This window comes from Equus asinus, chromosome 20 (assembly GCF_041296235.1).
Source record: "Equus asinus isolate D_3611 breed Donkey chromosome 20, EquAss-T2T_v2, whole genome shotgun sequence".
Lineage (NCBI taxonomy): Eukaryota > Metazoa > Chordata > Mammalia > Perissodactyla > Equidae > Equus > Equus asinus.
In genome coordinates this window covers 43,118,875-43,144,184 of record NC_091809.1, presented here as the reverse complement: position 1 = coordinate 43,144,184, position 25,310 = coordinate 43,118,875, and the positions used below count along the sequence as shown (strand labels likewise).

The window sequence follows — 25,310 nt, the reverse complement described above, 5'->3', positions numbered from 1 at the left end:
TGCCCTTGATTGGGTGAGGAGGGAGGCAGGCCAACAATAGTGATGGAGGGCAGGCTCAACACTCTTAACGGGGATTGAAAAGGAACCAATCCGTCAGGTAGGTCTGGATCACTTTGCATCCCAAATATCAGCTTTCTGGAGCACAGAAAGAAGAAATAGCAGTTGAAAGAAAGGATGACAAAGAGATTCCATGTGAAAATGAGAAAAAGTCCTGGAGTATGGGTAGGTGAGGTCAGAGAATGAGGCGTTGTAACACTGTGACCTTAGTAGGAGAATACACTAGAGGAGAGCAGTGAAATTAGAGTCTTATCTCTTTGAGGGCAGTATTTTGTTTATTTTCTTCCCTGTTGGAAATTAATATAAGTTGTTCAAATTGAGAGTCCTGAAGTTGTCCCAGGGTGATGAAATCAGCTTCTTGGTCCATCTACCTGTCTGGCTTCATACTTTAGCTCATGGTCTGATTTCATCTCTAGGTAGACAGAGGAGAGACACCTTATGCATATAGTTTGCAATTTATTTTTTTATAGTGGTGTGTTCTTTGTGTCCTATATCTTCCTGTGGTGGTGCATCCTGTTTCTCTGCTCATGCCGCCATCTTAGTCTTAAACTTCCTGTGTGTTAGAATCACCTTTTCTCCTCTTTCCTCTGTGTCTCATGGCTCTTGCTCCAGTAAAAGGCACTGTCTGTATTGACTGCTTAGAAGAGTCTTTATTAGAGTAGCTGAGTATTCACAGAGAGGACTTTCCTCTTTCTTCTGCCATTTCTAATTCTCAGCATCCAACCCTGGCAGTCAGTAGACTCTGACAATAGATGGAACCAGAATTATTTAGCTTATGATGAGCAATCTCTTCATGTAGGGTTAAGACCAAATTAATTAGCCCTGTGGATTGCAGCGAGTGCCTTCACCTGCTCTAGAGAACTAAGTGTGGGGCTTCTTTTGAGCCTGAGCTGGAAATGGAGCCAATGCGGAAGTCTGAGACATAACTCAGGAATACACCAACAACTGCCAGTAAATTGGTACAACATAGGGACCATAACAGCAAGATCTCTACTCAATTCTGAAGCACTGAATATTGACTTAACTCTGCGTTGTCCTTGGTCATATTGCTCTGACCAATGAAGTAGGGGATGGAAAGGGAGAGAAACTTCAAGGATACAGATAGACTTAATGCCGGTGAAAACTGCATTTCTAGGCATAAGAAGCTATCTAACATCCAATCAGTGTGCTGGGCCCTGGAACAAAGTGAATACCCAGGGTTTGCTTGACTTGATAGCTCCTGCAGATATACCACACCCATCCTCTTTCTCAAATAGAGTAAAGAGGTTCATAATTTGACCCATGAGAAGCACGACATTTTTAGCTGACAGAGGATGGTGGATGTCTGTAGTTATACTTCCATAGCTGTGGGTCCATAGTCCCCAGTTGTGGCACTGAGATCTGAAGTGAGACACTGCAAAGATCTCTGTTAGCTTCTTGCAGAAAAACTACTACTCTACTCTAGTCTGGGAGTGGTTTACAGGGCTCTAAAGACAATAGATTTGGACGGAATCATGATACAACTTGCCTTGCTTGCCTCTTGGTCTTTGGTTTAAATTTTTCTGGTTGGGAAGTGGATATTCACTGGTATTAATCCGTATCCACTGTGTGCAGAGCTGATGATATTTGCCATGTCACGGACAGAAGGGTAAGGAAGAGAATGTTCTGCTTCTCATCAGGTACTTGAAGACACAGGTGAATAACCATAGACATCAGGCAAATGACATAACCTAGCTGGGCCTCAGTTTCCACATCTGTAAAATTAATTAGTATAGTACCCATTTGGATTCATTGGATTCATTTTATTGGATTATTTGGAAGATTAAGATATTGTGTATAAATCCCTTAGCACGTAGCATATATGGAAAGAAAGTGCTCAGTAGGCACAATAATAATCACTCTTGATAGTATGCATAAAGAATGGAGTGTAGCAAGCTACTTGCAGACAAACTCCATGAAAGAGCTTCTTGCTGAAGAAACAGAGATCCAGAAAGATCATCTTGAGGTTTAAGAGTAAACTCCGGCTTTATAACGACAAAAACAAAAACAAACAAAAAACTCCCCCAAACTGTCGGATCAATTCTGTGATTTCACAACTGGTTAATTTTGTGAAAAATACTTACATGTGTAAAATCGCACGTGCTGGTTCACTTACAATAATTGATCCCCCATGGTGCATGTGCGTGTATTTACTGCTGCTCTGTTCTTCACTAAGATTGTGAACTTTGGCAAGTCTACTGGGCTTTCTAGGGGGAAGAAATCTGGGATGGTTAAAAAGTGGAGGCAAAGGTATGAAAAGCATCTAAACTTTAAAAAATTAGCACCAGTCCTAGTTGGCAGTAAACTAAGGGACTTGGCCATGGTAGATGCTGGCCAGAAGAAGGTCTCCAGAAGAGCATTTATAAGGGCGCAAGGGGACAACTCAACAATAAGCCCATTTTGCTGCTCAAGGGCAACACTTGAAGACTATTTTCGGTGCCAAAGCCTGGGACAAGCCTGGGTACAAGGATTGAATTGTAACTTTCTAAAGCTACTTCAACAAATATAGTGAAAAGGAATTGGGGAGCTGTGGGGAAAGAGAATTCTGTTCTCTGGTCAGAATGGCTAAGCCATCACCCGACATCCCACAACCCCACGTTGAAAACACTCCTGTGATGCCTTGTCCCTGGGCAGAGTTTCCAAGGGCTCCTCCATTGCTTTCCCTCCTCCTTCCTGAAAAAATGAAGTAAAGAAAGAAAGCAAAAATGATGGGAGAGTGGGAAGGAAGAAGGAAGGAAGGAAGGAAGGAAGAAAGTCTCCCCAGAAATTAAGGCATTGAGTACTTATGAAGCTTAAGTCAGAAAAGGGCAAGTTGAGGGTTAAAAATCTAAAAAAAGAGAATGCAAAACATCAGGACTCAACAGTGCCAAGAGGTTAGGTCTATTGAAAAGCCAAGGACATTTGGCTGAGTGTGGTAAGGGAAGCGGTATTAAATTCAGGCATTTCAACCCTGCAACTTTGGGCAAACTTCAAAATGAACAGGTTAAAACTCTAGCTGTGGTGCAGAGCGGTGTTGTATGTCCGACAATCCCCAGGGTCTGCCCTGCCTCCCCCTCCCTTAAGTCCCCCGTGACTCCCCCTCCCCATGAGGGCAATGAAGGAATGTAGGTGGAATCCGCCCAGGCTGGGGCTCTACCAGGGGTAACAGAATTCACAGCCCTAGCGGCCAGCTCTGAGTGACTCAGAAAGACAAAGGATTTGCAAGGCGGGGGGGAAAATATTAACCACCTTGTTACTGGGTTCTGTACCTGACTCCCAAACTTCAAAATGTTTTACTGTTTTCCCTTAGGTTTTCAACTTCTTTCTTACATTATCCATTTCCTTCTTTTAATTGACCGTGCTCTCTGTTTCTCTGCTCGGTGAGGAAGACAGGTGGGGGCGGGAGGGGGTGTGAGAGAAGAGGGGATCAAGGAAGCCGGAAGGAACAACTCACCAACCCGACCTTCTTCAGCTGCATGAAAATAATTCCAGATTTGAAAAGGGCTTTGGTAAGATTTATTGTTGGGGGTCCTGTGATTTTGCCAAACAAGATCTTTTGTCTCTCTCTTCCCCGGTGCCTGGGTCTCTCAGTCCCTCTGAGCCCTGCTACTTTTGAAGAGTTAAATCTGAGGGAAAACACAGTTTGGAAGAAGGTGTTTCACAAAGGGACAGAGAACAGGCTGCCTGATATTTATGTAATCTGGCAAAAGGGAGGCTGTGTCAGGAGACAGAAGCCAGTGCTCAGGAAATAAAGAAAGGAAAAGAGGAGAGTAAGAAAGAGGCAGGAAGGAAGGGAAAGAAGGAATGGAAGGAGGGAGGAAGGAAGAAAGGAAGCGACAGAGAGAAAGAAAGAGCAAATGAGCCACAGCTTGAGGTCCCAGGAGGATAAGTAAGTGGGGAGAAGAAGTAGAAAGAACTAATATAAATGCATATTTCAAGAATTTTCACCACTGTCTATTAGAATTATGGAGCTCTGAACAAACAGCCTAGCATAGACATAAACTTAACCTTGAAAAAGAGGAAGATGGAAGTCTATAGCATTTAAAACATTTTAAACAACAACAACAACAAACCCCCCTTGTTTGTGTAGTGAGATTCCCCTGGGCATGTGAGTTTCCTGCTCAAAGCACAAGAAGTCAATAGTTGAAATGTATGTCAATAAGAACAGACAAAAGCAACAGCTTCTGATTTAAATGAAAATAGAATACAAAATGAAAATAGAATACAGCGTGAGCTATTGTTTGTGCCATGACTTACTTCTAATTGGGTTATTATCTTGAACCAAACCCACTGTACCTCATAAAAGCTTGAAACTCAACTCCTAGGCTGTTTTCATGAGGGAAAGTCCTTTAAACCCTTTTTTTTCCTATATGGTCTTGAACTTCAAGTTTAGGATATATGATTGATCTTAGGAAAATACTCTGAGGCGTGCTTTATGTATACACACATATAACTTCACATGCCTCAGGTGGTTGACTCCACAAATTCAGGCACCCACATATGTGTGTACCACGCAAGCACAAATGAGCACATGTGATGAAATGTCTACGGCACCCCAGGGAAAATGCTTTTACAGCATCTCCAAGTGTTCTGCATTTTAGCATGAATAAAAAGTAGGAGAGACAAAGAAATGAAGGAAAAATCTGCCACTCACTGAGTGAGCACCTACTCCAGGTGATGCATTGGGTCAAGCACCCCCTTCTATTTAACACTGTAGTTCATTTACATTGATGGCTGCTTTTAGAATCGTATTTTAACACATTGTACATCCGAAAAGATCTCTTCTGGTAAACTGTCTTAGAGAAAGTCCATTTCTATTTGAAAAGCCAGCTGCAAGGAGCTGGAAGGCACACAGCTGCAGACAGCTGGAGGGCTGGTACTGTAACTGGATCCTTGGAGAAGTGAACTCTGGCTCGCAGGCCCTGAGGCCGCATGTGGGAAGGGTTGTCAGTGTGGAGGAGTTGCATCTACATTTGCTTGTCGTGGAGTCCACTGCCTTTCTCATTTATCTGATGGAATCGAAGGGATCAACAGGATTTACAGAACCAAATTACCTGAGAACCAGAGCACGCTTCCCTGAGCCCTCATTCCACCTTTTTAACCATTCCCATGTAAAGAATTGTGACTTTATCCTCCTAAGACCACCTCACCCCTTGACTTGCGAATCGCCTCTCAAGACAGAGAAGATACCTTTTGTGGGCTCCAGCAGAAATGGGGCAAAACCCGTGAAGCCAAAGAAAGTTCTGAAAGAATGTTTGTCGGGGGGGTAAAGAAGGGACTCTCCCTATTGCCAGTGAAATATTTGCCCCAGGAATGAGAAGGGAATCTATACTTGTTTCTCTTCATTCAGTGTTTCTAGAGAAAAAGAGTGGCTTGAGCTCGGGAAACATTGCCCAGTGATTTGACCTCGTGGGAATTCCCTCATCATAAATACAGAAAATAACATAGCTAGAGAAAGCTAATAAGCCTTCCTAGCAGGAATCATCCCTAGGCTTTGCTTTTGGACTTTGTCATTGAGACTTATCATTGGGTAATAGAAAATGCTTCGGAATACATGTTCTGAGCAAGAGGAATAAAAATGAATGGGTCAAAAAATGACCAAAGGAGGAGCTCCTCATTTGACTGTGTGGCCTGGCCTATGCGTTGAGTCTGTAGGCCCACCCTTGCCACATAAGAAGTATCCAGAAACAACAAAGTTCCTGCCACTCTCATCGTTCAAAGCCAGCAGCGCTGGAGGAACGACATCAAATGTCAGCTACAGGGAGAGAATTTCAGGCTACAGACAGAAAGTATGTTTAGGGCTTAGGGGCCAAGGAGATCAGCAATAGGTCAGGAAGTACACTGTGAGGTGGGTCAAAAGCAAAAAGATTCAGGACATAAAAATTAAGAGCCTGACAAGAGGGAGGGAGAGTCTGTCTGTACTTATGAGGTATTGGCTGTAAGGAAAGGTGCTGGGTCCAACCCGATTTTTGTCTTTCACACCAAGAGAAATGATCTACTGCCTGGAAAGCAGGGAATACTAATGTGTTATATTTGCTTTGTAGTTTACAGAACCTCGTTGCAGAAATCATTTCAGGTGTGCCTTCAACAACCCAACGAACCCAGCAGAACAGGTAGTATTGTTCCCATTTAATTGATTTTAAAACTCAGACTGAGAGAGATGAAGAGATTTGCCCACAGTTACTAATGGCAGATACAGACCTAGAACTCAGGGCTGGTGATGCCCAGTTCAATGCTCTATCTACTGTATCATATGACTCAATAACATTGTTTAGAAAGAATTGAAACACAAAATAAGGAAGGACTGGATAAGGGCAGCCTCTGGAACTTTAGTACCTGGAATTGGTAAACTTTTCCAGCAGTGCCACCATTGACTGAAATAGCTCTATCTGTTTTCTGCCTCTTGGTGCTTTCTTCCAACTGCAACATCACCAGAAATAATTTATTTGGTCTGATCTGGTCCTGCCACCATCCTTGAGCTCAGAAGGTGTCCCGTGATTGGCAGCTGTATATGGAAACAGAGAAGGGTGTTTCTTCAAAGGAGGAGTCCTGGACCTGCCTTGCCTCTCTCTGAGGGTTAGTGGAAGGTGCCTATGAGACCACATATGCAAAAATTCTTTTTAAAATGTCGAGCACTGTGCGTATTCATTCATTTGTTTAATGGAAAAAATATTTTAAGTGCCTACGTTGTGCATGTTAGGTGCTGGAAATACAAAGGTGAACAAAATATGCCCAAGTAGAGAAATGAAAAAAAAAATGTGGTGAAACCATGCAATGTATTGCCTGCTTATTTTGCCCCATACAATACATGAAGCCCTGGACATAGGCTTTCTTCCTATTCACCACACACAAGGAGGTAGTTATTATTTTCTCAACTTACAGATGAGGCATGAGGTTAAGCAACCTGTCCAAGTAACGAGAAACCTGGATTTGAAGGCTGGGGTCTTGTCTCCGGGGCTAGTACTCTTGCCTCCTGAGATGAGCTATGAGAGAATCAGAGACACAAGCTATGACAAAAGGGTAATGGTCTGGGCTTCGTAGAGAAGGACATATTTGAAGGTTGATGAGGGAGTTACCAGGAGGTAAAGTGTTGGTGTGGGGTCCACCCCAGGCTGAGGGAAGAGCACGTAAAGTGGCATGAAGTAATTGTGGGTGTGGGGACCAAGGAGAAACAGCAGGCACCAAGGAGAGGCTTCCTCTGCCTCTTCATTTCCTTGGTTCATTTCTTCTGGTTTAATATCAGTGCATAAAAAACTTCTGCTTCGAATTTCAGTGTTTGTCTTTCCATTGAGGAATAATTCCATTCAATGGAAAACCATTCTGGGTGGTAAGGAGGGTCACTATTTATTTATTTAAGATGTGGGCAAAACCCTAATCAAAACTTCTACCATCATCTAAGCAGGCGTTTCCTCCAATGCACTTTGTGAAAACTTTTGCCTAAGGCTTTCAGATTTAGTTTGCTAGTTAAAATAATACAATTTGGCAATTGCTGGGGCTTTCTGTGCGTCTGTTGTGTGTTTAAGTGGAACTTCATGGAAGATTTGGAAACTCAGGTCACAAAGGCAGCTTGAGAGCTGCCTGCCCTTAGAAGTGCATGATAGGATTCCATCACTCTGTGTTACCATCGTCAACATAGGGTTACCATTGTTATCATCACTGCAGTCATCATTTCAGCCATGGGTTCTGTAGACTTAAGTTGTCACTATGAAACTATAGGTTATTCTCTCTGGGGAGAAACTGTTTGGAATGTGTATTGATATGGTGAAACAGAAATAGGTAGGTATGTATTCAGGATGCATAAAAGAATCCAAGAAACTCAAATCAAGTTAGAAGGTTGAATGTTAATTTGCGAGAGGCGTTAGATAGGGCTGTGGAAGGTGGTGCTGGATGGGGAAGCAAACTAGCATATTTGCATAATTTCTATCCTCACTTGAACTCCCACTGTTAATTTTGAAACTTATCTTTTAACTATTTAACATTCTAAATCTATCATCTTTAGAAGAAATAATATACCCAAAGTGCTTTGTGCCTTGTAAAGTCCTAGTGAATGGTTAGTGGTTCCCATTTTTGTTTCAGGAGATAAGACTCATGCTTGTTCTTTGCAGGCTCCAGAAACCAAGCCTCAGAAGTTCAGTGGTTTGGACAGAATCACTGGAGAAATTAACAGAAAATGATGGAACTAAAATTCAGGTCTTATGACTTTCCTTTCAGTGACTTTTACAAAAGATCTTGTGACCTGTCTGTATCTTGCTTTCACTTAATGGGAAACCCTCTTTGCAGATTACTGTAGTATTTCAGGTAAAAATATGATTGGTGCAGAACTTAGTCATAAGATCAGAATCTCTCCCTCTGGAGACCTATAAGGAAAGCTATCTTTTGGGTTTGACTTAAAAGAAGGCCTCCCTATCCTGAATCAGGAGCATGTCTAAAATGTTTTTGATCATGACCTACTATCCTGAGATCCTGTGGAATAGGGTTTCTTATCTTCACAATGTAAAGAAAACGAAGGAGAGCGTAGCATTCAGCCATTATTATTATCTCTATTTACTCAGGCAAAGCATTGACCTTCGGCTGTTCCCCATTTCTTTCTATTGCTTCCACCAGTTGCATATTCTTAATGTTGTTGCATAAATGAGGCTAATTAGGAACATAAGTCTCAGACTGCAGAAAATCACTTAGCTGCTCTCCATGAACACTGAGTTTGAAGGTAATAGAATTAAAATGCACAGTAGTATCACAGTATCAGTTTCTCCCTCTCATTCTCTGTCTCTCTCCTTACTTCCCTTCCGCAATGATTCTTTTCACTCAGTATTCCTAACTAGCATCTTGCCTGTTGGATTTTCATCTCAACTCCTTCTTCTTTCATAGTCTTTTCCTATGCTTTATAGATAACGTGAAGCAGATATCTTCTAAAAGTTCCTTCTGCTTTGTGTAGTAAATTATTTCCAGAGGCAAACTCTTCTCTTTTGTTTTGCAGAACCTTTTTGGTTTTTTTTTTTTTTCCTCAGGACTCGTGTTGATCCATCCATCCATTCATCTTGAATAAGTTTATCAAGAGAGATTTATTCAGACCAAGTGTTAGCCTGTTAGCCACACATGGGAAACATGCTTCACACTTTGCATCCACTTCCCTCGCTGTCCAAGCTAGGATAGGGAGCTCTGTTCCATTTTCAGCAGAATGCACATACTAAGCTCTCCAAAAATGCAACATTTGTGGGCATGTACTATTGATGTCATCCTTTTCTCAAGGTATATCCAGCTGAGAGAGATTTTAAACAAAGTTAGGCCCTGTCTCTCTCTCTAGGAGATTGATGTGCTGGGAAAATCATGAATCAATTTGAAATAGTGTATAAGAAGCAATTAGACAGCAAAACAGAGAGACACAGGCCTAAGAAGCTATGCACATTTATGGAAGGTTTGCTTGATTAAAGATAGCTCACTATAGAATTAAACAGGGTTTGAAAGATGGTAATATTTGGATAATTAAAGAGGAGGATGAAGGACAGTAATATGGAGAATTTACTATTTTCTAGGCTGTATTCTAAAAGCTATATATATAAGATACATATATATACTTAATCTGTATAAAAACCTATGATGTAGGGGCCGGCCCCGTGGCCGAGTGGTTAAGTTCGCGCACTCCACTGCAGCGGTCCAGGGTTTCGCCAGTTCGGATCCTGGGCGCAGACATGGCACTGCTCGTCAGGCCACATTGCGGCAGCGTCCCACATGCCACAGCTGGAAGGACCTGCAACTAAGATATACAACTGTGTACAGGGAGGGGGTGGGGTTGGGGAGATAAAGCAGAAAAAAAAAAAAAGGATTGGCAACAGTTGTTAACTCAGGTGCCAATCTTTAAAAAAAAAAAAACCTATGATGTAGTACTGCTAGTATATTCACTTTGTGGGTGAGTATATTGAAGAACAAAGAGGTTATGTAACACAGCTAGGAACTGGCAGAGTTAGAATTTGAACCTAGACAGACTAGCTATAGGGCATATGCTCTTCACCATTGTGCAATAGGACTCCTACACATAGACAAGATGGGTGGAGCAGGCAAGGCTAGATGGGAGAGGCCTTGGAAAGAAAGAGTCAGTCATGGCCGAGTGAAGGATGGGATGTTAGAGTCTTCATTTCACTAAATAAATGAATCATTTCAAAGATTAAATAAAATCTCTCTGTCATTTACCTGTTTTTTTAAAGGAATATCTGGTGATCTTCACAAGTTCAGCCCCAGGGAGCCACAACAATGAGTTAACTTTTTCCCTTGGTCTGAGTTTTATTTTTTCCCTGGTAAAAATAATATTTAATACAGAGCTCAGACCATATGATTTATCGCCTGTTTGAAAATCCTTTTCATCACTGTATATTTTACCAGTAAATATTTAATCCTTGGCACCAAATGCCACCCTGTTTATTAACTTTAGAGTTCATATTTTATGGTAAACCAAATTCTGAAATATCCTATGAAGAGAAGAATATTTCATCTACATAGTTCACTGAGAAATTATGCCAAAAGCAACCCCAAGTAATACCACTTGATCACCCCTTTAATTATTGGAAAGCTTGATCACTATAAAAACAAACTTTCCTTAACAATAATATCTATATTATATTACACTTGTTGTGGAATCCCAAGTTTTCATCTCCAACAATTGTCTTGTACCCCAAAGCATGACAAGAATGATGGCCTTACTGGAGGCTTCACGCCTTTGCATGGGTGGCCCCATCTGCCTGACAATTCTGTTTTTCTGTCTTTGAGGCTTTGGTTTCAAAAACTTAAAACCACCAGATTCAGAAAAGATAAATCTTTCTCAGTTTGCTTCAGAAAATCTAAACTCAATAAAATCCACGTCGGTGGCTTCTGGAGAGAATTACTCATCTGTCTCTCAAGAACAGGGCTTTTGGGCTCTCACTATTTCCCTCCTGGACTCCTAGAGTTGTGCTTGACAGCATCACCGTAAAGCATCTCTCTGAGTTTCCTCTCCTCTTTGCCCCTGCAATATCCTGTATTTTAAAAAACACCCTATACCTTCCTATATTTTGCTTATACGATTCCCTTTGGAGAAACTGCCTTTCCTTCCCACTTTCCCCCTAGTTATTGAAATCATAAATGACCATTATTTTACTCAAAGTTTAATGTAGAGAGCTCACTCATCTTTCATAAAACCGTCCTTGAATTAAAAGATTAAATACATAATTCCTTATACATATCTTAATTCTTAATATATTATCACCTTTTTTGCCATTTCAATTCTTCCCACTTCTTTGTATTTACTAGAAACTTTAAATTGTCTCAGTTTTTGAAATGGGGAAGATTTCTAGGAAATTGGAGAAAGGTCAAAGTTTTAAAGATACCTTAATCCTACTAAAATTAAAACGAAGTAAAAAGAATGAGAAATAACTATAAATATAAGCATTCATGGTTTGGCTTGAGTGTAATTTGTTACATTTAGTAAACATTTGAAAAAAAGAATTTGCCAAAAGTGGTATATGTGTATGCCTCATAATGCATGTGGTAGCATATTATAAAGTATAAAGAATTTTATAAATGATCATTATTAATATTATTGTGTAGAGTAAGAGCTCTTTTAACATACCTCTACTTAATTGACTTATTGAGTTAAGAAATGCTCTTCATTCCCTCTGTGAGACATTCTGACTGATTCTCATAGCACAGTGAGTACTTGTAACTAGTAGGCTACTTTCTAGTAAGCCCATGCAATTCTACTCATAAAAAAAATTCTGGTCCCTAAAAGTCAGTTGAGTTTATTCCCAAACCTGTTTATTTTAGTTGTACTTGGAATTATAATTACAAAATTTAATTTGATATTATATAAATCAGTGGTCTATGAATAGGAAAAAGTGTTGTTTATTTGAAAACAAGGTTGAAATCTTTTCTAAAGACTCAATAAAGATGGATTATTTTAAGAGATTGCCATTGATTAAATATGAATGAGACAACAATTTTGACACAGAAATCTAAAAATCTAGAATTCTGCACTTAGCTTTCTTTACAAACAACTTAAGTTCTGGCTTTACTGTAAAGAAATAAAAACTTGAGATTATGGATGATGCTTTAAAATATATTGTTCTTCTCCAAAAACAGCAAAATGCACATTCTTCTCAAGTTTACATGAAACACATACCAAGATAGACCACATCCTGAGCCATAAAACACACCTTAACAAATTTAAAAGAAAAGAAATCATACAATGTCTGCTTTCAGACCACAATGGAGTTAAACTAGAAATCAATACCAGAAAGATAACTGGAAAATTCCAAAATACATGGAGATTAAACAGCACACTTCTAAATAGCATGTGGTTTAAAGAAGAAATCTCAAGAGAAATTAAAAAATATTTTGAACTAAATAAAATTGAAAACACTACTTATCAAATTTGCTTTGATAAGGATGCAGTGAAAGTAGAGCTTAGCAGGAAATTTATAGGATTGAATGCATATAGTAGAAAAAATCTAAAATCAATAATCTACATTTCTACCTTAAAACTAGAAAAAGAAGAGCAAATTAAATCCAAGTAAGCAAAAGAGAGAGAGGAATACTAACAATTAAAGTAGAAATCAATGAAATTGAAATTGGAAGTCAGTAGATAAAATCAGCAAAACCAAAAGCTGGTTTGAAAAGATCAATAAAATCAATAAGCCTCTAGCCAAGCTAACTAAGAAAAAGGAGAGAGGACACATATTACTAATAGCAGAAGTGAAAGAGGGACATCACTACAGATCCTGTGGGCATTAAAAGGATAATTAAGGAATACTGTGAAAAACTATGCCCATGAATTTGATTACCTACATGAAATGGACGAATTTCTTAAAAGACACAATTTGCCAAAACTCATACAAGAAGAAACAGACAATCTGAATAGGTTTTATCTATTAAAGAAATTGAATCATAACTAATAACCTTCCATAACAGAAAGTACCAGGCTCATATGGGTTCATTGGTGAATTCTACCAAACATTTAGGAAAGAAATTATACCAATTCTCCATGATCTCTTTCAGAGGATAAAGCAAAGGGACTACTTCCTAACTTACTCTATGAGGCCAGCATTACCCTAATAACAAAACCAAAGACATCACAAGAAAAGAAAACTACAGACCAGTATCTCTCGTGAACTTAGATGCAAAAATTCTTGACAAAATATTAGCAAGTCAAATCCAACAATGTATAAAAAGAATTATATACATGACCAAGTAGGATTTATCTGAGGTATGCAAGGCTGGTCCAACATTTTAAATAAATGAATGTAATCAATCACATTAATAAAGTAAAAAAGAAAAACCACGGGCTGGCCCCGTGGCCGAGCGGTTAAGTTCGCGCGCTCCGCTGCAGGTGGCCCAGTGTTTCGTTGGTTCAAATCCTGGGCGCGGACATGGCACTGCTCATCAGACCACGCTGAGGCAGCGTCCCACATGCCACAACTAGAAGAACCCACAATGAAGAATATACAGCTGTGTACCGGGGGGCTTTGGGGAGAAAAAGGAAATAATAAAATCTTTAAAAAAAAAAAAAAAGAAAAACCACATGATAATATCAATAGATACAGAAAAAGCATTTTTGACAGTATCCAACATTCATTCATGTTAAAAACTCTCAGTAAACTAGGAATAGAGAGAAACTTCCTCAAGTTGATAAACAAAATCTACAAAAACCTACAGCTAACATCACACTAAACAGTGAGAGAGACTTGAAGCTTTCCCACTAAGCTTATGTACAAGGCAAGGATGTCCACTCTCACCACTCTTTTTTGTCATCATCATGGAAGTTCTAGCCAATGCAATAAGACAAGAAAGGAAATGAAAGGTATGCAGATTGAGAAGGAAGAAATAAAACTGTCTTTATTTGCAGATGACATGATTGTCTATGTAAAAAAACTGAAAGAATTCACAAAAAAACTCCTGAAACTAATAAGCAGTTATAGCAAGGTTGCAGGATATGAGGTTAACATACAAAAATCAATCACTTTTCTATATACCATCAATAAACAAATGGAATTTGAAATTAAAAAACATAATAGCATTAATATTAGCACCCCTCCCTAAATGTAGCACTTAGATATAAATCTAATAAAATATGTCCAAAATCTGCACAAGTAAAACTACAAAATTCTGATGAATAAAATCAGAGAAAAACTAAATAAAAGGAGAGATATTTCATGTTTATGGATAGGAAGACTCAATATTGTCAAGATGTCAGTTCTTCGCAACTTGATCTATAGATTCAGTGCAATCTCAATCAAAATCCCAGCAAGTTATTTTTGGATAGCACAAAATATTTTGTGTATTCTGATGTTTATATAGAGATGCAAAAGACCCAGAATATCAAACACAATATTGAAGAAGAACAAAGTTGAAGGACTGACACTACCTGACTTCAAGACATACTATAAACATACAGTAATCAAGACATACTATACACCTGCAGTAATCAAGACGGTGTGGTATTGAGGAAAAATAGATAAATAGATCAATGGAACAGAATATAGAGTCCAGAAATAGACCAACATAAATATAGTCAACTGAACTTTGACAAAAAAGCAAATGTAATACAATGGAGCAAAGATAGTCTTTTCAACAATTGAGGCTGGAACAACTGGACATCCACATGGGAAAAACAAATCTAGACACAGACCTTACACCCTTTGCAAAAGTTAACTCAAAATGAATCACAAACCTAAATGTAAAATATATAAAACTCTCTCTATAATATATATAAAACTATATTTTATATATATATATATATAAACTACAGAACTCTTAGAAGATAACATAGGTGAAAACCTAAATAACTTTGGGTGTGGCAATGACTTTTTACATACAACATCAAAGGCACAATCCATGAAAGAAATAATTGATAAGCTGGACTTCATTAAAATTGAAAACTTCTGCTCTGTGAAGGACAGTGTTAAGAGAATGAAAAGACAAGCCACAAACTGGGAGAAAAGTTTTTCAAAAGACATATCTGATATAAGACTTATCCAAAATACACAAAACTCAACATTGCAAAAACATAGCCTGTTTAAAAAATGAGCCAAAGACTTTAATAGACACCAAAGAAGACAAATAGCAAATAACCACATGAAAAGATGCTCCATATCATATGTCATCAGAGAAATTCAGATTAAAACAACAATGAGATACCATTACACACCTATTAGAATGACCAATATCCAGAGCACTGACAACGTCAAATGCTAGAGATGATGTAGAGCACTGGGAACTCTCATTGCTGGTGAGAATACAAAATGCTACAACAGTTTCTCACAATACTAAACATATTCTTAGCATATGATCTAGCAATTGCACTCCTTGGTATTTACAAAAAGGAGTTGAAAATTTATGTCTACGCAAAAATGTGCATATGGATGTTTATAGCAGCTTTATTTGTAATTGCCAGATCTTAGAAGTAACTAAGATATTCTTCAGTAGGTGAATGGATAAATAAACTGTGTTTCCTGCTGAAAATGGAATATTATTCAACACTAAAAAGAAATAAGCGATTAAGCCATGAATAGACATAAAGGAACAATTTCTAGTGAAAAGTAAGAAGCAAGCGATTGAATAATGCACTTTTTAAAATTAACACTTTATTTTTTACAGCAGTTTAAGGTTCACAGCAAAATTAGGGGAAGGTACAGAGATTTCTCATATATACCCTGCCCGACACATGCATAGTGTTTTATTTATGCAATAAAAACCAAGCAGAACTCATAAGCAGATCAGCAGAGTCATACTCAAAGAAAAAGTCGTGGCCCTATATTATAAGATTGGTAAATAAGTTTACATTTCTATTTGCTTTCAGTTAAAATTAATATTTATGGTACATTTTTATAAGTCCCCATCTATAAATCCTCAATTTGAATGACTTTTCTCATTAACTATGAAACTGAGGGTTTCTACAGGAACATGTTTCTGATTAGCTATCAATGTTGGACAGAGCTTGGTCTGAATGAGGCTAACCCTGTCTGATGCCGTCCGGCCAATGACTTCTTAGATACAGGAATATCTGGGCACTGGAGGGAACATCAAATAGTAACTTAAGATCTGAGAACAAAAGCAACAAGAAGGCTGCCTCTCTGGTGAATGAGCCCTCTTTAAGTTCTGGCATGGTATGACTCCTCAGACCTGGTCTAGATCAAAACTAATGGGAGCTTTGGCAGCCTGGAGTGGCACTGTAGCCTGCAAGCCCAGATGTCAAGCCAAATCAGGTGAAATGTTGACCTAGGATGATTGATGGTTCTGGAACCAGAGGGAAAATATGAATCATAGTTGAAGAGAGAATCAAAAGGTCATATCCAAGGAAATTGTGCCAAATGTTGGGTCTAAGGGCTAAATGATTTTGTAAATAGAAAGATGAGTCAAAGGCACAAAACTCTCATGATTGGAAGCAGGATGAAAAGTTTTATATGAGATTAGTCAGAGCTAAGGCTGTGATCAATGAAGGAGTTTGAGAGACCTGCTTTTTCACCCTGGTCAATTTTGATTTAAGAACAAAGTAGATGGAGAGAGACTAAGGAAGGTTAAAATTTATAATCTTTAAGGGCTACATTTATGTATATAATACAATAATTAATATAGGTAACCAATTTATTGATGAACTGCATTTTGTTGGAGAAGCAAATTTGAAAGGGCTTAATTTTTCTATAACTGTTCTCTGTGTCACGTTGAATTAACTTTTCATCCGGATAATGGCCCACTTCGTGATATCTTGGTCTGGTTCTACTGCTTTTGCTTATTTAAATATTTGGTATCTGTTTCTGAGATCCAGTACTTCATCTCAAAACTTCCATATTGCGTAATATTCAAAGCAGTCTTTTCCTCTCCACACAGTGCTGGGACTTTACTGTCTTAGAGTGAGGGTAAAGGTTGTATGGCGTGGCTGTCAGGTAACTTTACCCTTTCTCTCTCCCTGGCAGTCCTTTCTCAGGTGTTGGAACAAGAAAAAGAGAAAAAGAAGACAACTTTCCTTTATGACTGGGTAATGTTGCTGTCTTGCCCTTAGAGAGTCATGACGGCTGTTCTAGTCCATTGTCCATGAACTCTAAGTACATGGATGGTTGCTCTCACATGGCTTGCTGATGAGGAGCTCCCTCCAGGGCAGCTTTCCTAGTCATTGGTGATGTCGTGTAAGATTTGGCCTCATCTTCCTGCTTCCTCCCAGGAGGTAGTATTATGCTTCACTTCTCTGATGTGCCATTCTCAACTTGCTGTGTCAGTTGTAAAGATTATAGCTCTTAATCCTTCAATTTCCTCTGGCCTATACTTAGAGTGTGGGCAGTAAGGAATTATTTTCTGAAGCCCTCCAAAACTGGGAACAAAGGATGGCAATCCTGTCCTTACTCATCACTGGTAGTCTCCTGCTATGCCAGCTCTCCCCAGTTCTTGTTTCTACTGCATCCAGTAGCCCAATGGATGTCTTCTGGTAAAGTAGATGTCCAGCCATGGAATGGAATAGAGGTCTCCCCATCTTGCTGACACCCTCAAACTTCACAAAATGATTCTCTCTTGGGTATAAGGAAATAAATTTCTCTAAGATAAGGCAGGGACAAGCTCCTCTCTTCACAAGCCCTGCAATGGTCCCAAACAACTTCTTTCACCAAGTTCTCTTCTTATACTGACAGGGCTTAACAGGGGTGCTGGTTTGTGGTGGGCTGGTCCTCTGAATTGAGACATTTCAGTAAGCCTTATGGTGGTAGATTACTTGCCTCTCCCTGATAATTCTCTGAAATTAGAAATGGGATGTTTGAGGGTCTTTTCTTTGCTTTTTTTGGCCTTAGCTTCGAATCTTAACTAATAAGAAAACTTCAACTTGATTTTCTCTGACATATGCTTTGGTAGCAGTGATTTTAAATTAGTTTTTTCTTTTTCATCCATTACCGTTGGTGAGATGTAGATCACTTTCTCATGCCAGATAATTTCTTGGTTGCAGATAATCCAGATTTTCCTGGCCCAGACAGACCTTTAATGAATTCCACTAACCCTAGATGAGAAGAGGCAAGTACAAATTGCTCAACATAGACCAATTCATTGTACATTTTTTTGAACTCAATTTATTATATTTTTATTGCTTTTCTGCTATATACAAGTGCAGCAGGATGACAAACAAAGAGTCATGATCCAGGCTTCAAGGTATTCTGGGCAGGTAGAAATAATTTTTTATAAATATATAATGTATTGTTTTCGGAAGTCATTGGATAGGCAGTCAGAAGACTTCATCTTTTATTGAGCCTTGCCACAAATGTTGAGACTATATGACTTCTAGCAAGTTACATCAGCTTTCTTTGCCTCAGCTTCCTTATTTATATTACTAGGGTATTGGGCAAGTTGATCTCTAAGGCTGAGTTCTGATATTCCTTAATCATATGAATCATAGAGATCTGTTTCTCTGCTCATGTCCTCTTGCATTGAGTACTCTCTTTATTTCCTTTCTGCTTTAAATTTTTTTACCCTTGTCTTGAAAGATACATAATTCAAAAAAGATTAAGAATCCCTGCAGTATACATTCTCCTTGAGCATGAAAAGAAGAGATATCCTGGAGATGTATGGGAGTGTGTTGATCTAGAGATAATCGAGGAGAAGTGAAACCTTGCTAGGCATCTCCTTTTAGTTAGACCTTTGATTGCTTTCACAGTATTTTTCAATTTTCAGCATAGAATAAACACATATTTTTAGAAACTCTTATATCCAAGTATTATATGGTGTTTGTTTTTTAGTGCTTTTATAAACAGTATTTTGAAAATATTTGATTTCCAATTTTCCATTACTAGTGTGTAGAAATAAATTGATTTTTGTATATTGGTCTGCACACTTGCTAAACACACATATTAATTCTAGTAGGGTTTTTGTTATCATCTGTGAATAGAGGCAGTTTTATTTATTCTTTCAAATATATGTGTTTTACTTATTTTTCTAGCCTTGTTGCAATGGCTAGGACCTTCAGTATGACGTTGAATAGGAGTTGTGAAAGAAGACAACTTTGCCTTCTTCCCAAACTGAGGAAGAAAGCATTCAGTCTCTCACCTTTAAGGATGATGTTGATTGCAGGTTTTCATGGTAAATGCCCTTTTCCAGGCTAAGGAAGTTTTCTTTAATTTTTAGTTTGTTGAGAATTTTTATCATGAAAGAATGTTGCATTTCTTTTCTTTTCTTTCTTTTGGTGAGGAAGATTGACCCTGAGCTAACATCTGTTGCCAATTCTCCTCTTATTGTTTGAGGAATATTGTCACTGAGGTAACATCTGTGCCAATCTTCCTCTATTTTATGTGGGATGCCACCACAGCATGGTTTGATGGGTGGTGTTAGGTCCACACCCAGGATCTGAACCTGCAAACTTTGTGTCACTGAAGCCACTATGCCACCAGACTGGCCCCCAATCTTATGCTATTTTATATGTGGGATGCCACCACAGCATGGCTTGATGAGCGGTGTGTAGGTCTGTGCCTGGGATCCAAACCCATGAACCCTAGGCTGCCAAAGTGGAGCACGTGAACTTAACTCTGGTGCCACTGGGCTGACCCTGAATGTTGTATTTCTTTAAATGCCTTTTCTACATATATTGAGATGATCATATTTTTTCCTTTAATCTGTTGATATAGTGAATTACACTGATTTACATTTGAATATTGAGCCAGCCTTGAATTTCTAAGATAAATCTCTCTTACTCATGATGTATTATCCTTTTTTATATACTGCTGTATTTAATTTCCTAACATTCTGTTAAGGATTTTTGCAACTTGTTCCTGAGATCAATTATACTACAATTGCTTTTCTTGTATTGTCTTTGTTTCATTTTGGTATAAGGGTAGTGCTGGCCTCAGGCAATGAATTGGAGAGTTTTTCCATTGCTTTTAGTTTTTGGAAGAACTTATATAGATTTATATTATTTCTTCCTTTAATCTACTAAATTTTATATGTAGACAATAATACCACTTATGAATGTTGAAAATATATACCTCATTTCTTTTTCTTGCTTTATTGCATTGGTTCTATATTCCAGAAATTTATTAAATACTAGTGCACTTTTTTATCCTTTTAATGAGAGTGCCTCTAATATTTCACCATTAAGTATGGTGAAATATGATCGTGATATAATGTTACTTATTGTGTTAAAGAATTATCAAATCTCACTTTGCAAAGGTTTGTTTTTATCATGAATGAATTTAGAATTTTTTTCAAATTACTTTCCAGCATTTATTTTTAATAGCTTTATTGAGATATAATTCACATGTCATATTATTTACCTCTTTAAAGTGTACAATTCAATGGTTATTATACTTACAGAGTCAGGCAACTGTCATCACAATCTAATTTTCAACTTTTCATCTCCCCAAAAAGAAAAACCATCTCCATCAGATGACCAATCCCCATTTCTACCTCCTACTATGCCCTGGCAGCTGCTAATCTACTTTCTGTCTCTATAGACTTGCATTTTTTGTGAATTTCATATAAATGGAATCATATAATATATAGTCTTTTGTGTCTGGCTTTTTTCACTTAGCATAACATTTTCAAGGTTTATCCATGTTGCAGCGTGTATCCATAATTTATTTCCTTTTATTCTCAAATAATGTTTCATTGTGTGGGTATGCTACATTGTATCTATTCATTTATTAGTTGATGGACATTTGGGTTGTTTCCACATTTTGGTTATGCTGCTACGACATTCAGGTACAAGTCATTATGTGGACATATGTTTTTATTTTTCTTGGGTGTTTACCAAGGAGTGGAATTGCTGGGTCATGTGGTAACTCTATGTTTAATATTTTGATGGATTATGAGACTAAAGGATCTTTTTCATTTCAAATTCTGACCAGCAATGGATGAGGATTCCAATTTTATCCACATCTTTATTTGTCCTTTTGATTATAGCCATCCTCATGAATATCTGGTTGTATGGTTTTAATTTGAATTTGCCTAATGATAAATAATGTTGAGCATCTTTTTAGGTTCTTCTTGGTCATTTGTATGTCTTCTTTGGAGAAATGTCTATTCAGATCCTTTGCCCATTTTTAATTGGATTATTTATCTTTTATTAATGAGTTGTAAGGATCCCTAATATATTCTAGATATGAGTCCCCTATCAGATATAAGAGTTGCAAATATTTTCTCTGGTTTTGTGGGTTGTCTTTTCACTTTCTTGATGGTATCATTGCAGCACAAAAGTTTTAAAGTTTTGATAAAGTCAATTTATCAATTTCTTTTGTTGTTTGTGCTTCTGGTGTTGCATCTGAAAATCATTGCCTAATCCAAGGTCATGAAGATTTACTCATCTCTTTTTTTCCAAGACTTTCATAGTTTCAGTTTCTTTCTTTTCTTTGCTTGCTGCAATTTCTTTGTTCTTTCTATAAGTATAAGTGATGTACAATATTATATTAATTTCAGGTGTGTAAGATAGTGACTCAATATTTTTGTGCACTAGGTATCACCATAGTAACACAAGTTACCATCTGTCACATACAAAGTTATTGCAATATCATTGACTGTGTTCCCTATGCTGTACATTACATCCCCATGACATTTATATTATAACTGGAAATTTGTACTTCTTAATCCCTTTCACCTATTTCACCAGTGCCCCCGTCCTCCTCCCCACTGGCAACCACCAATTTTTTCTCTGTATTTAGGAGTCTGTTTCTGTTTTGTTTTGTTGCTTGCTTGTTTTGTTTTTTAGATTCCAAATATAAGTGAAATCATATGGTATTTTCTGACGTCTTTTATTAAGCATAATATCCTCTTGATCCATCCATGCTGTCACAAATGGCAAGATATCATTTTTTTTAAAGATTTTATTTTTTTCCTTTTTCTCCCCAAAGCCCCCCAGCACATAGTTGTGTAGTCTTCATTGTGGGTCCTTCTAGTTGTGGCACGTGGGACGCTGCCTCAGCGTGGTTTGATGAGCAGTGCCATGTCCGCGCCCAGGATTCGAGCCAATGAAACACTGGGCCGCCTGCAGCGGAGCGCACGAACTTAACCACTCGGCCACGGGGCCAGCCCCGGCAAGATATCATTTTTTTATGCCTGAGTAATATATTCCATTCTCTCTCTCTCTCTCTATATATATATATGTATGTATACCAGATCTTTTTATTCATTCATCTATTGATAGATACTTAGGTTGCTTCCATATCATGGCTATTATAAATAATACTGCAATGAACATATGAGTGCATATACGTTTTGAATTAGAGTTTTTGTTTTCTTTGGATAAATACCCAGCAGTGGAATTGCTGGATTGTATGGTAGTTCTATTTTTAATTTTTTGAGGAACCTTCCTACTGTTTTCCATAACATCAGCACCAATTTACGTTCTCTGCCCACTGCTGCAGCCCCAGTCAGCTGGGCTGGGGGGAGAGACCTGCCTACCACAGTGCCACAGCTGACACCCTGCCACAGCAGGTATGCACACACAGCTCACACAGGGGATGCCCCTTGAGTACCTGGCTCTGGGAACAAGTGGGGATTTTGCTTCTGGGCCCCATAGGACATCTCCTACACAAGACCACGCCTTCAAGATTGGGAGAGGTAGCCAATTTGCCCAATACATAGAAACAAACACAGAGAATCAGGCAAAATGAGGAGACAAAAATATATTCCAAACAAAAGAATAAGACAAAACCCCAGAAAAAGACCTTAGTGAAATAGAGATAAGTAATCTACCTGATAAAGCGTTCTAAGTAATGGTCATAAAGATGGTCACTGAACTCAGGAGAAGAATGGATGAACACAGTGAGAACTTCAACAAACAGATAGAAAATATAAGAAAGTACCAATCAGAGCTGAGGAATATAATAACTAAAATGAAAAATACACTAGAAGAATCAATAACAGAACAGATAATACAGAAGAATAGATCAGTGTTCTGGAAGACAGAGTAGTGGAAATCACCCAATCAGAACAGCAAAAGACAAAAAGTTTTAAAAAATGAGAATAATTTAAGGAACCTCTGGGACAATATCAAGTGTACTAACATTCACATTATAGGGGTTATAGAAGGAGAAGAGAGAAAGAAAGCAGCAGAAAACTTATTTTAAGAAATAATGGGGGCCAGCCCAGTGGCACAGTGGTTAAGTTCACATGTTCCACTTCAGTGGCCTGGGGTTTGCCGGTTCGGATCCCAGGTGCGGACCTATGCACTGCTTGTTAAGCCATGCTGTGGCAGGTGTCCCACAGATAAAGTTGAGGAAGATCAGCATGGATGATAGCTCAGGGCCAGTCTTCCTCAGCAAAAAGAGGAGGATTGGCAGCAGATATTAGCTCAGGGCGAATCTTCCTCAAAAAATAAAGTAAAATAAAATAAAATAAAAAAGAAATAATGGCTGAAAACTTCCCCAATCTGAGGAAGGAAACAGACATCCAGGTCCAGGAAGCATGGAAGCTACCAAACAAGATGAACCCAAAGACAGCCACACCAAGACACACTATAATTTAAATGTCAAAAGTTAAAGATAAAGAGAGAATCTCAAAAGCAGCAAGAAGAAAACAACTAGTTAGATACAAGGAAACCCCATAAGGGTATCAGTTGATTTTTCAGCAGAAACTTTGCAGGCCAGAAGGCATGTAGGCATGATATTGTCAAAGTGCTGAGAGGAAAAAACTTACAACCAAGAAATCTTTACCTAGCAAGGTTATAGTTTCAGTTCTTACATTCATGTTTATGGTCCATTTTGACTTAATTTTCTATGTGGTATAAGGAAGGGGTCTAACTTCACTCTTTGCACGTAGATATTAATTTTTTCCAGCACCATTTGTCGAAAAGACTATTGTGTCCCCATTTAAATGTCTTGGCATCCTTGTCTAAAATCAATTGATCATACTGTAAGGGTTTATTTCTGGCCTCTTAATTCTATTCCATTGATCTATATCTCTATCCTTATGCTAGTACCATACTGTCTTGATGATTGTGGCTTTAGAGTAAGCTTTGAAACTGAGAAGTATAAGTCCTTTAACTTTGTTTCTCTTTTTTAAGATTGTTTTGTTTCTTCTGGGCCTTCAAAAATTATTGATGTAATGAATTATACAATGAAATATGGCAATCAATCCTCATTATTAAAACCATAAAGGAAAAAATTAGTCAAAAATATTTGACTACAAATTTCTGTATGTGATAAATTATTTTAAATCAATCTAAAAGGCAAACAAAGTATAAAAGTATTTTCGAATTATGTGAAGCCCAATGAGTCAATATGCTTAATTTATAAAATATTATAATAAGCTAATAGGAACATGATAAACATTCAAATTTAGAAATAGCATAGGACATGAACAGATACTTTATGAGAGATATTCCAAAGGCTAATAAACTTGGACAAAAAGTTCAAGTTCATAATAATGAAAGAAATTAATATTAAAACAACAAAATACCCATTTTTTGCCTTTCTAATAAGCGAGTGCATATATTTTTTCAGTGATAATAATCAATGTTGGTAAGGATTGTTTAGAAAGGAACTCAGGTCTTATTGCTAGCGAATGAAAATTGGGAGCCACCTCACACTGCAGGGTGATCAAGTAATCTCATTTCAAGGTGTTTGTATTGAAAAAATTATCAGAGATTTTCATAGAGATTTATGTACAAACACAGCACAGTATTAGTTATTACATAAAAAGATGGGAAATTGAAAAATATAATGGTTGACTAAAGGTGAATAATCAAATAACTGTGCTTTGGCCATATAATGAAATACCTTGGAGATATTAAAAATAAAAAATTTGTAGCAAATTTACAAGATAAAATGCTCCTGATTTTATATATAATCCTGATATAACATATAATTATATTATATTTTATATATAATCCTGATTTTATATATAATCAGGAACATTTTGTTTCACCTGCAGTGTTTGGTGGTACAGAACTACAAATGCTTTCATGTTCCTCCACTTATTACCTCAACCATAGTTTATAGTTTCTCTTATCTGAAGAAAGTCTTCATAATCTAGGACTATAAGTCAGCTAAAGCCATGCAAAAAATCAAATTCAATTGGCTGTATTTTTAAAACATCCTTAAGAGTTGTATGGTCCAAGTAACACTGAGTAAAGCAAAATCCCATCAAACTCAAAAGTCTTTGTTTCTAGGTTATGCAGACCAACTCTCTCAAGAAAACTTCTTAAAATATCAAGGATCCAACAAGAGAAGTGGAAGAGAAAACAGAAATCTTGAAAGGGAAGTTGAACATGAAAGTTTCTTTTGCCCCAAGGGTATCCTTGCACATTTAAATTGTTTTGATTGAGGTGTTGG

General features: G+C 37.7%; 1 long non-coding RNA gene across 1 annotated transcript in view; it reads left to right on the top strand.

Annotated features, from left to right (window-relative positions):
- Positions 1-3,348: 3,348 nt before the first annotated feature.
- Positions 3,349-25,310, top strand: part of LOC139041211 (uncharacterized) — a 129,438-nt gene continuing 107,476 nt past the window's right edge. The window contains exons 1-2 of the long non-coding RNA XR_011496030.1: positions 3,349-3,563; positions 6,099-6,167. This is a non-coding gene — a long non-coding RNA (uncharacterized lncRNA). The remainder of the gene's footprint in view (positions 3,564-6,098; positions 6,168-25,310) is intronic.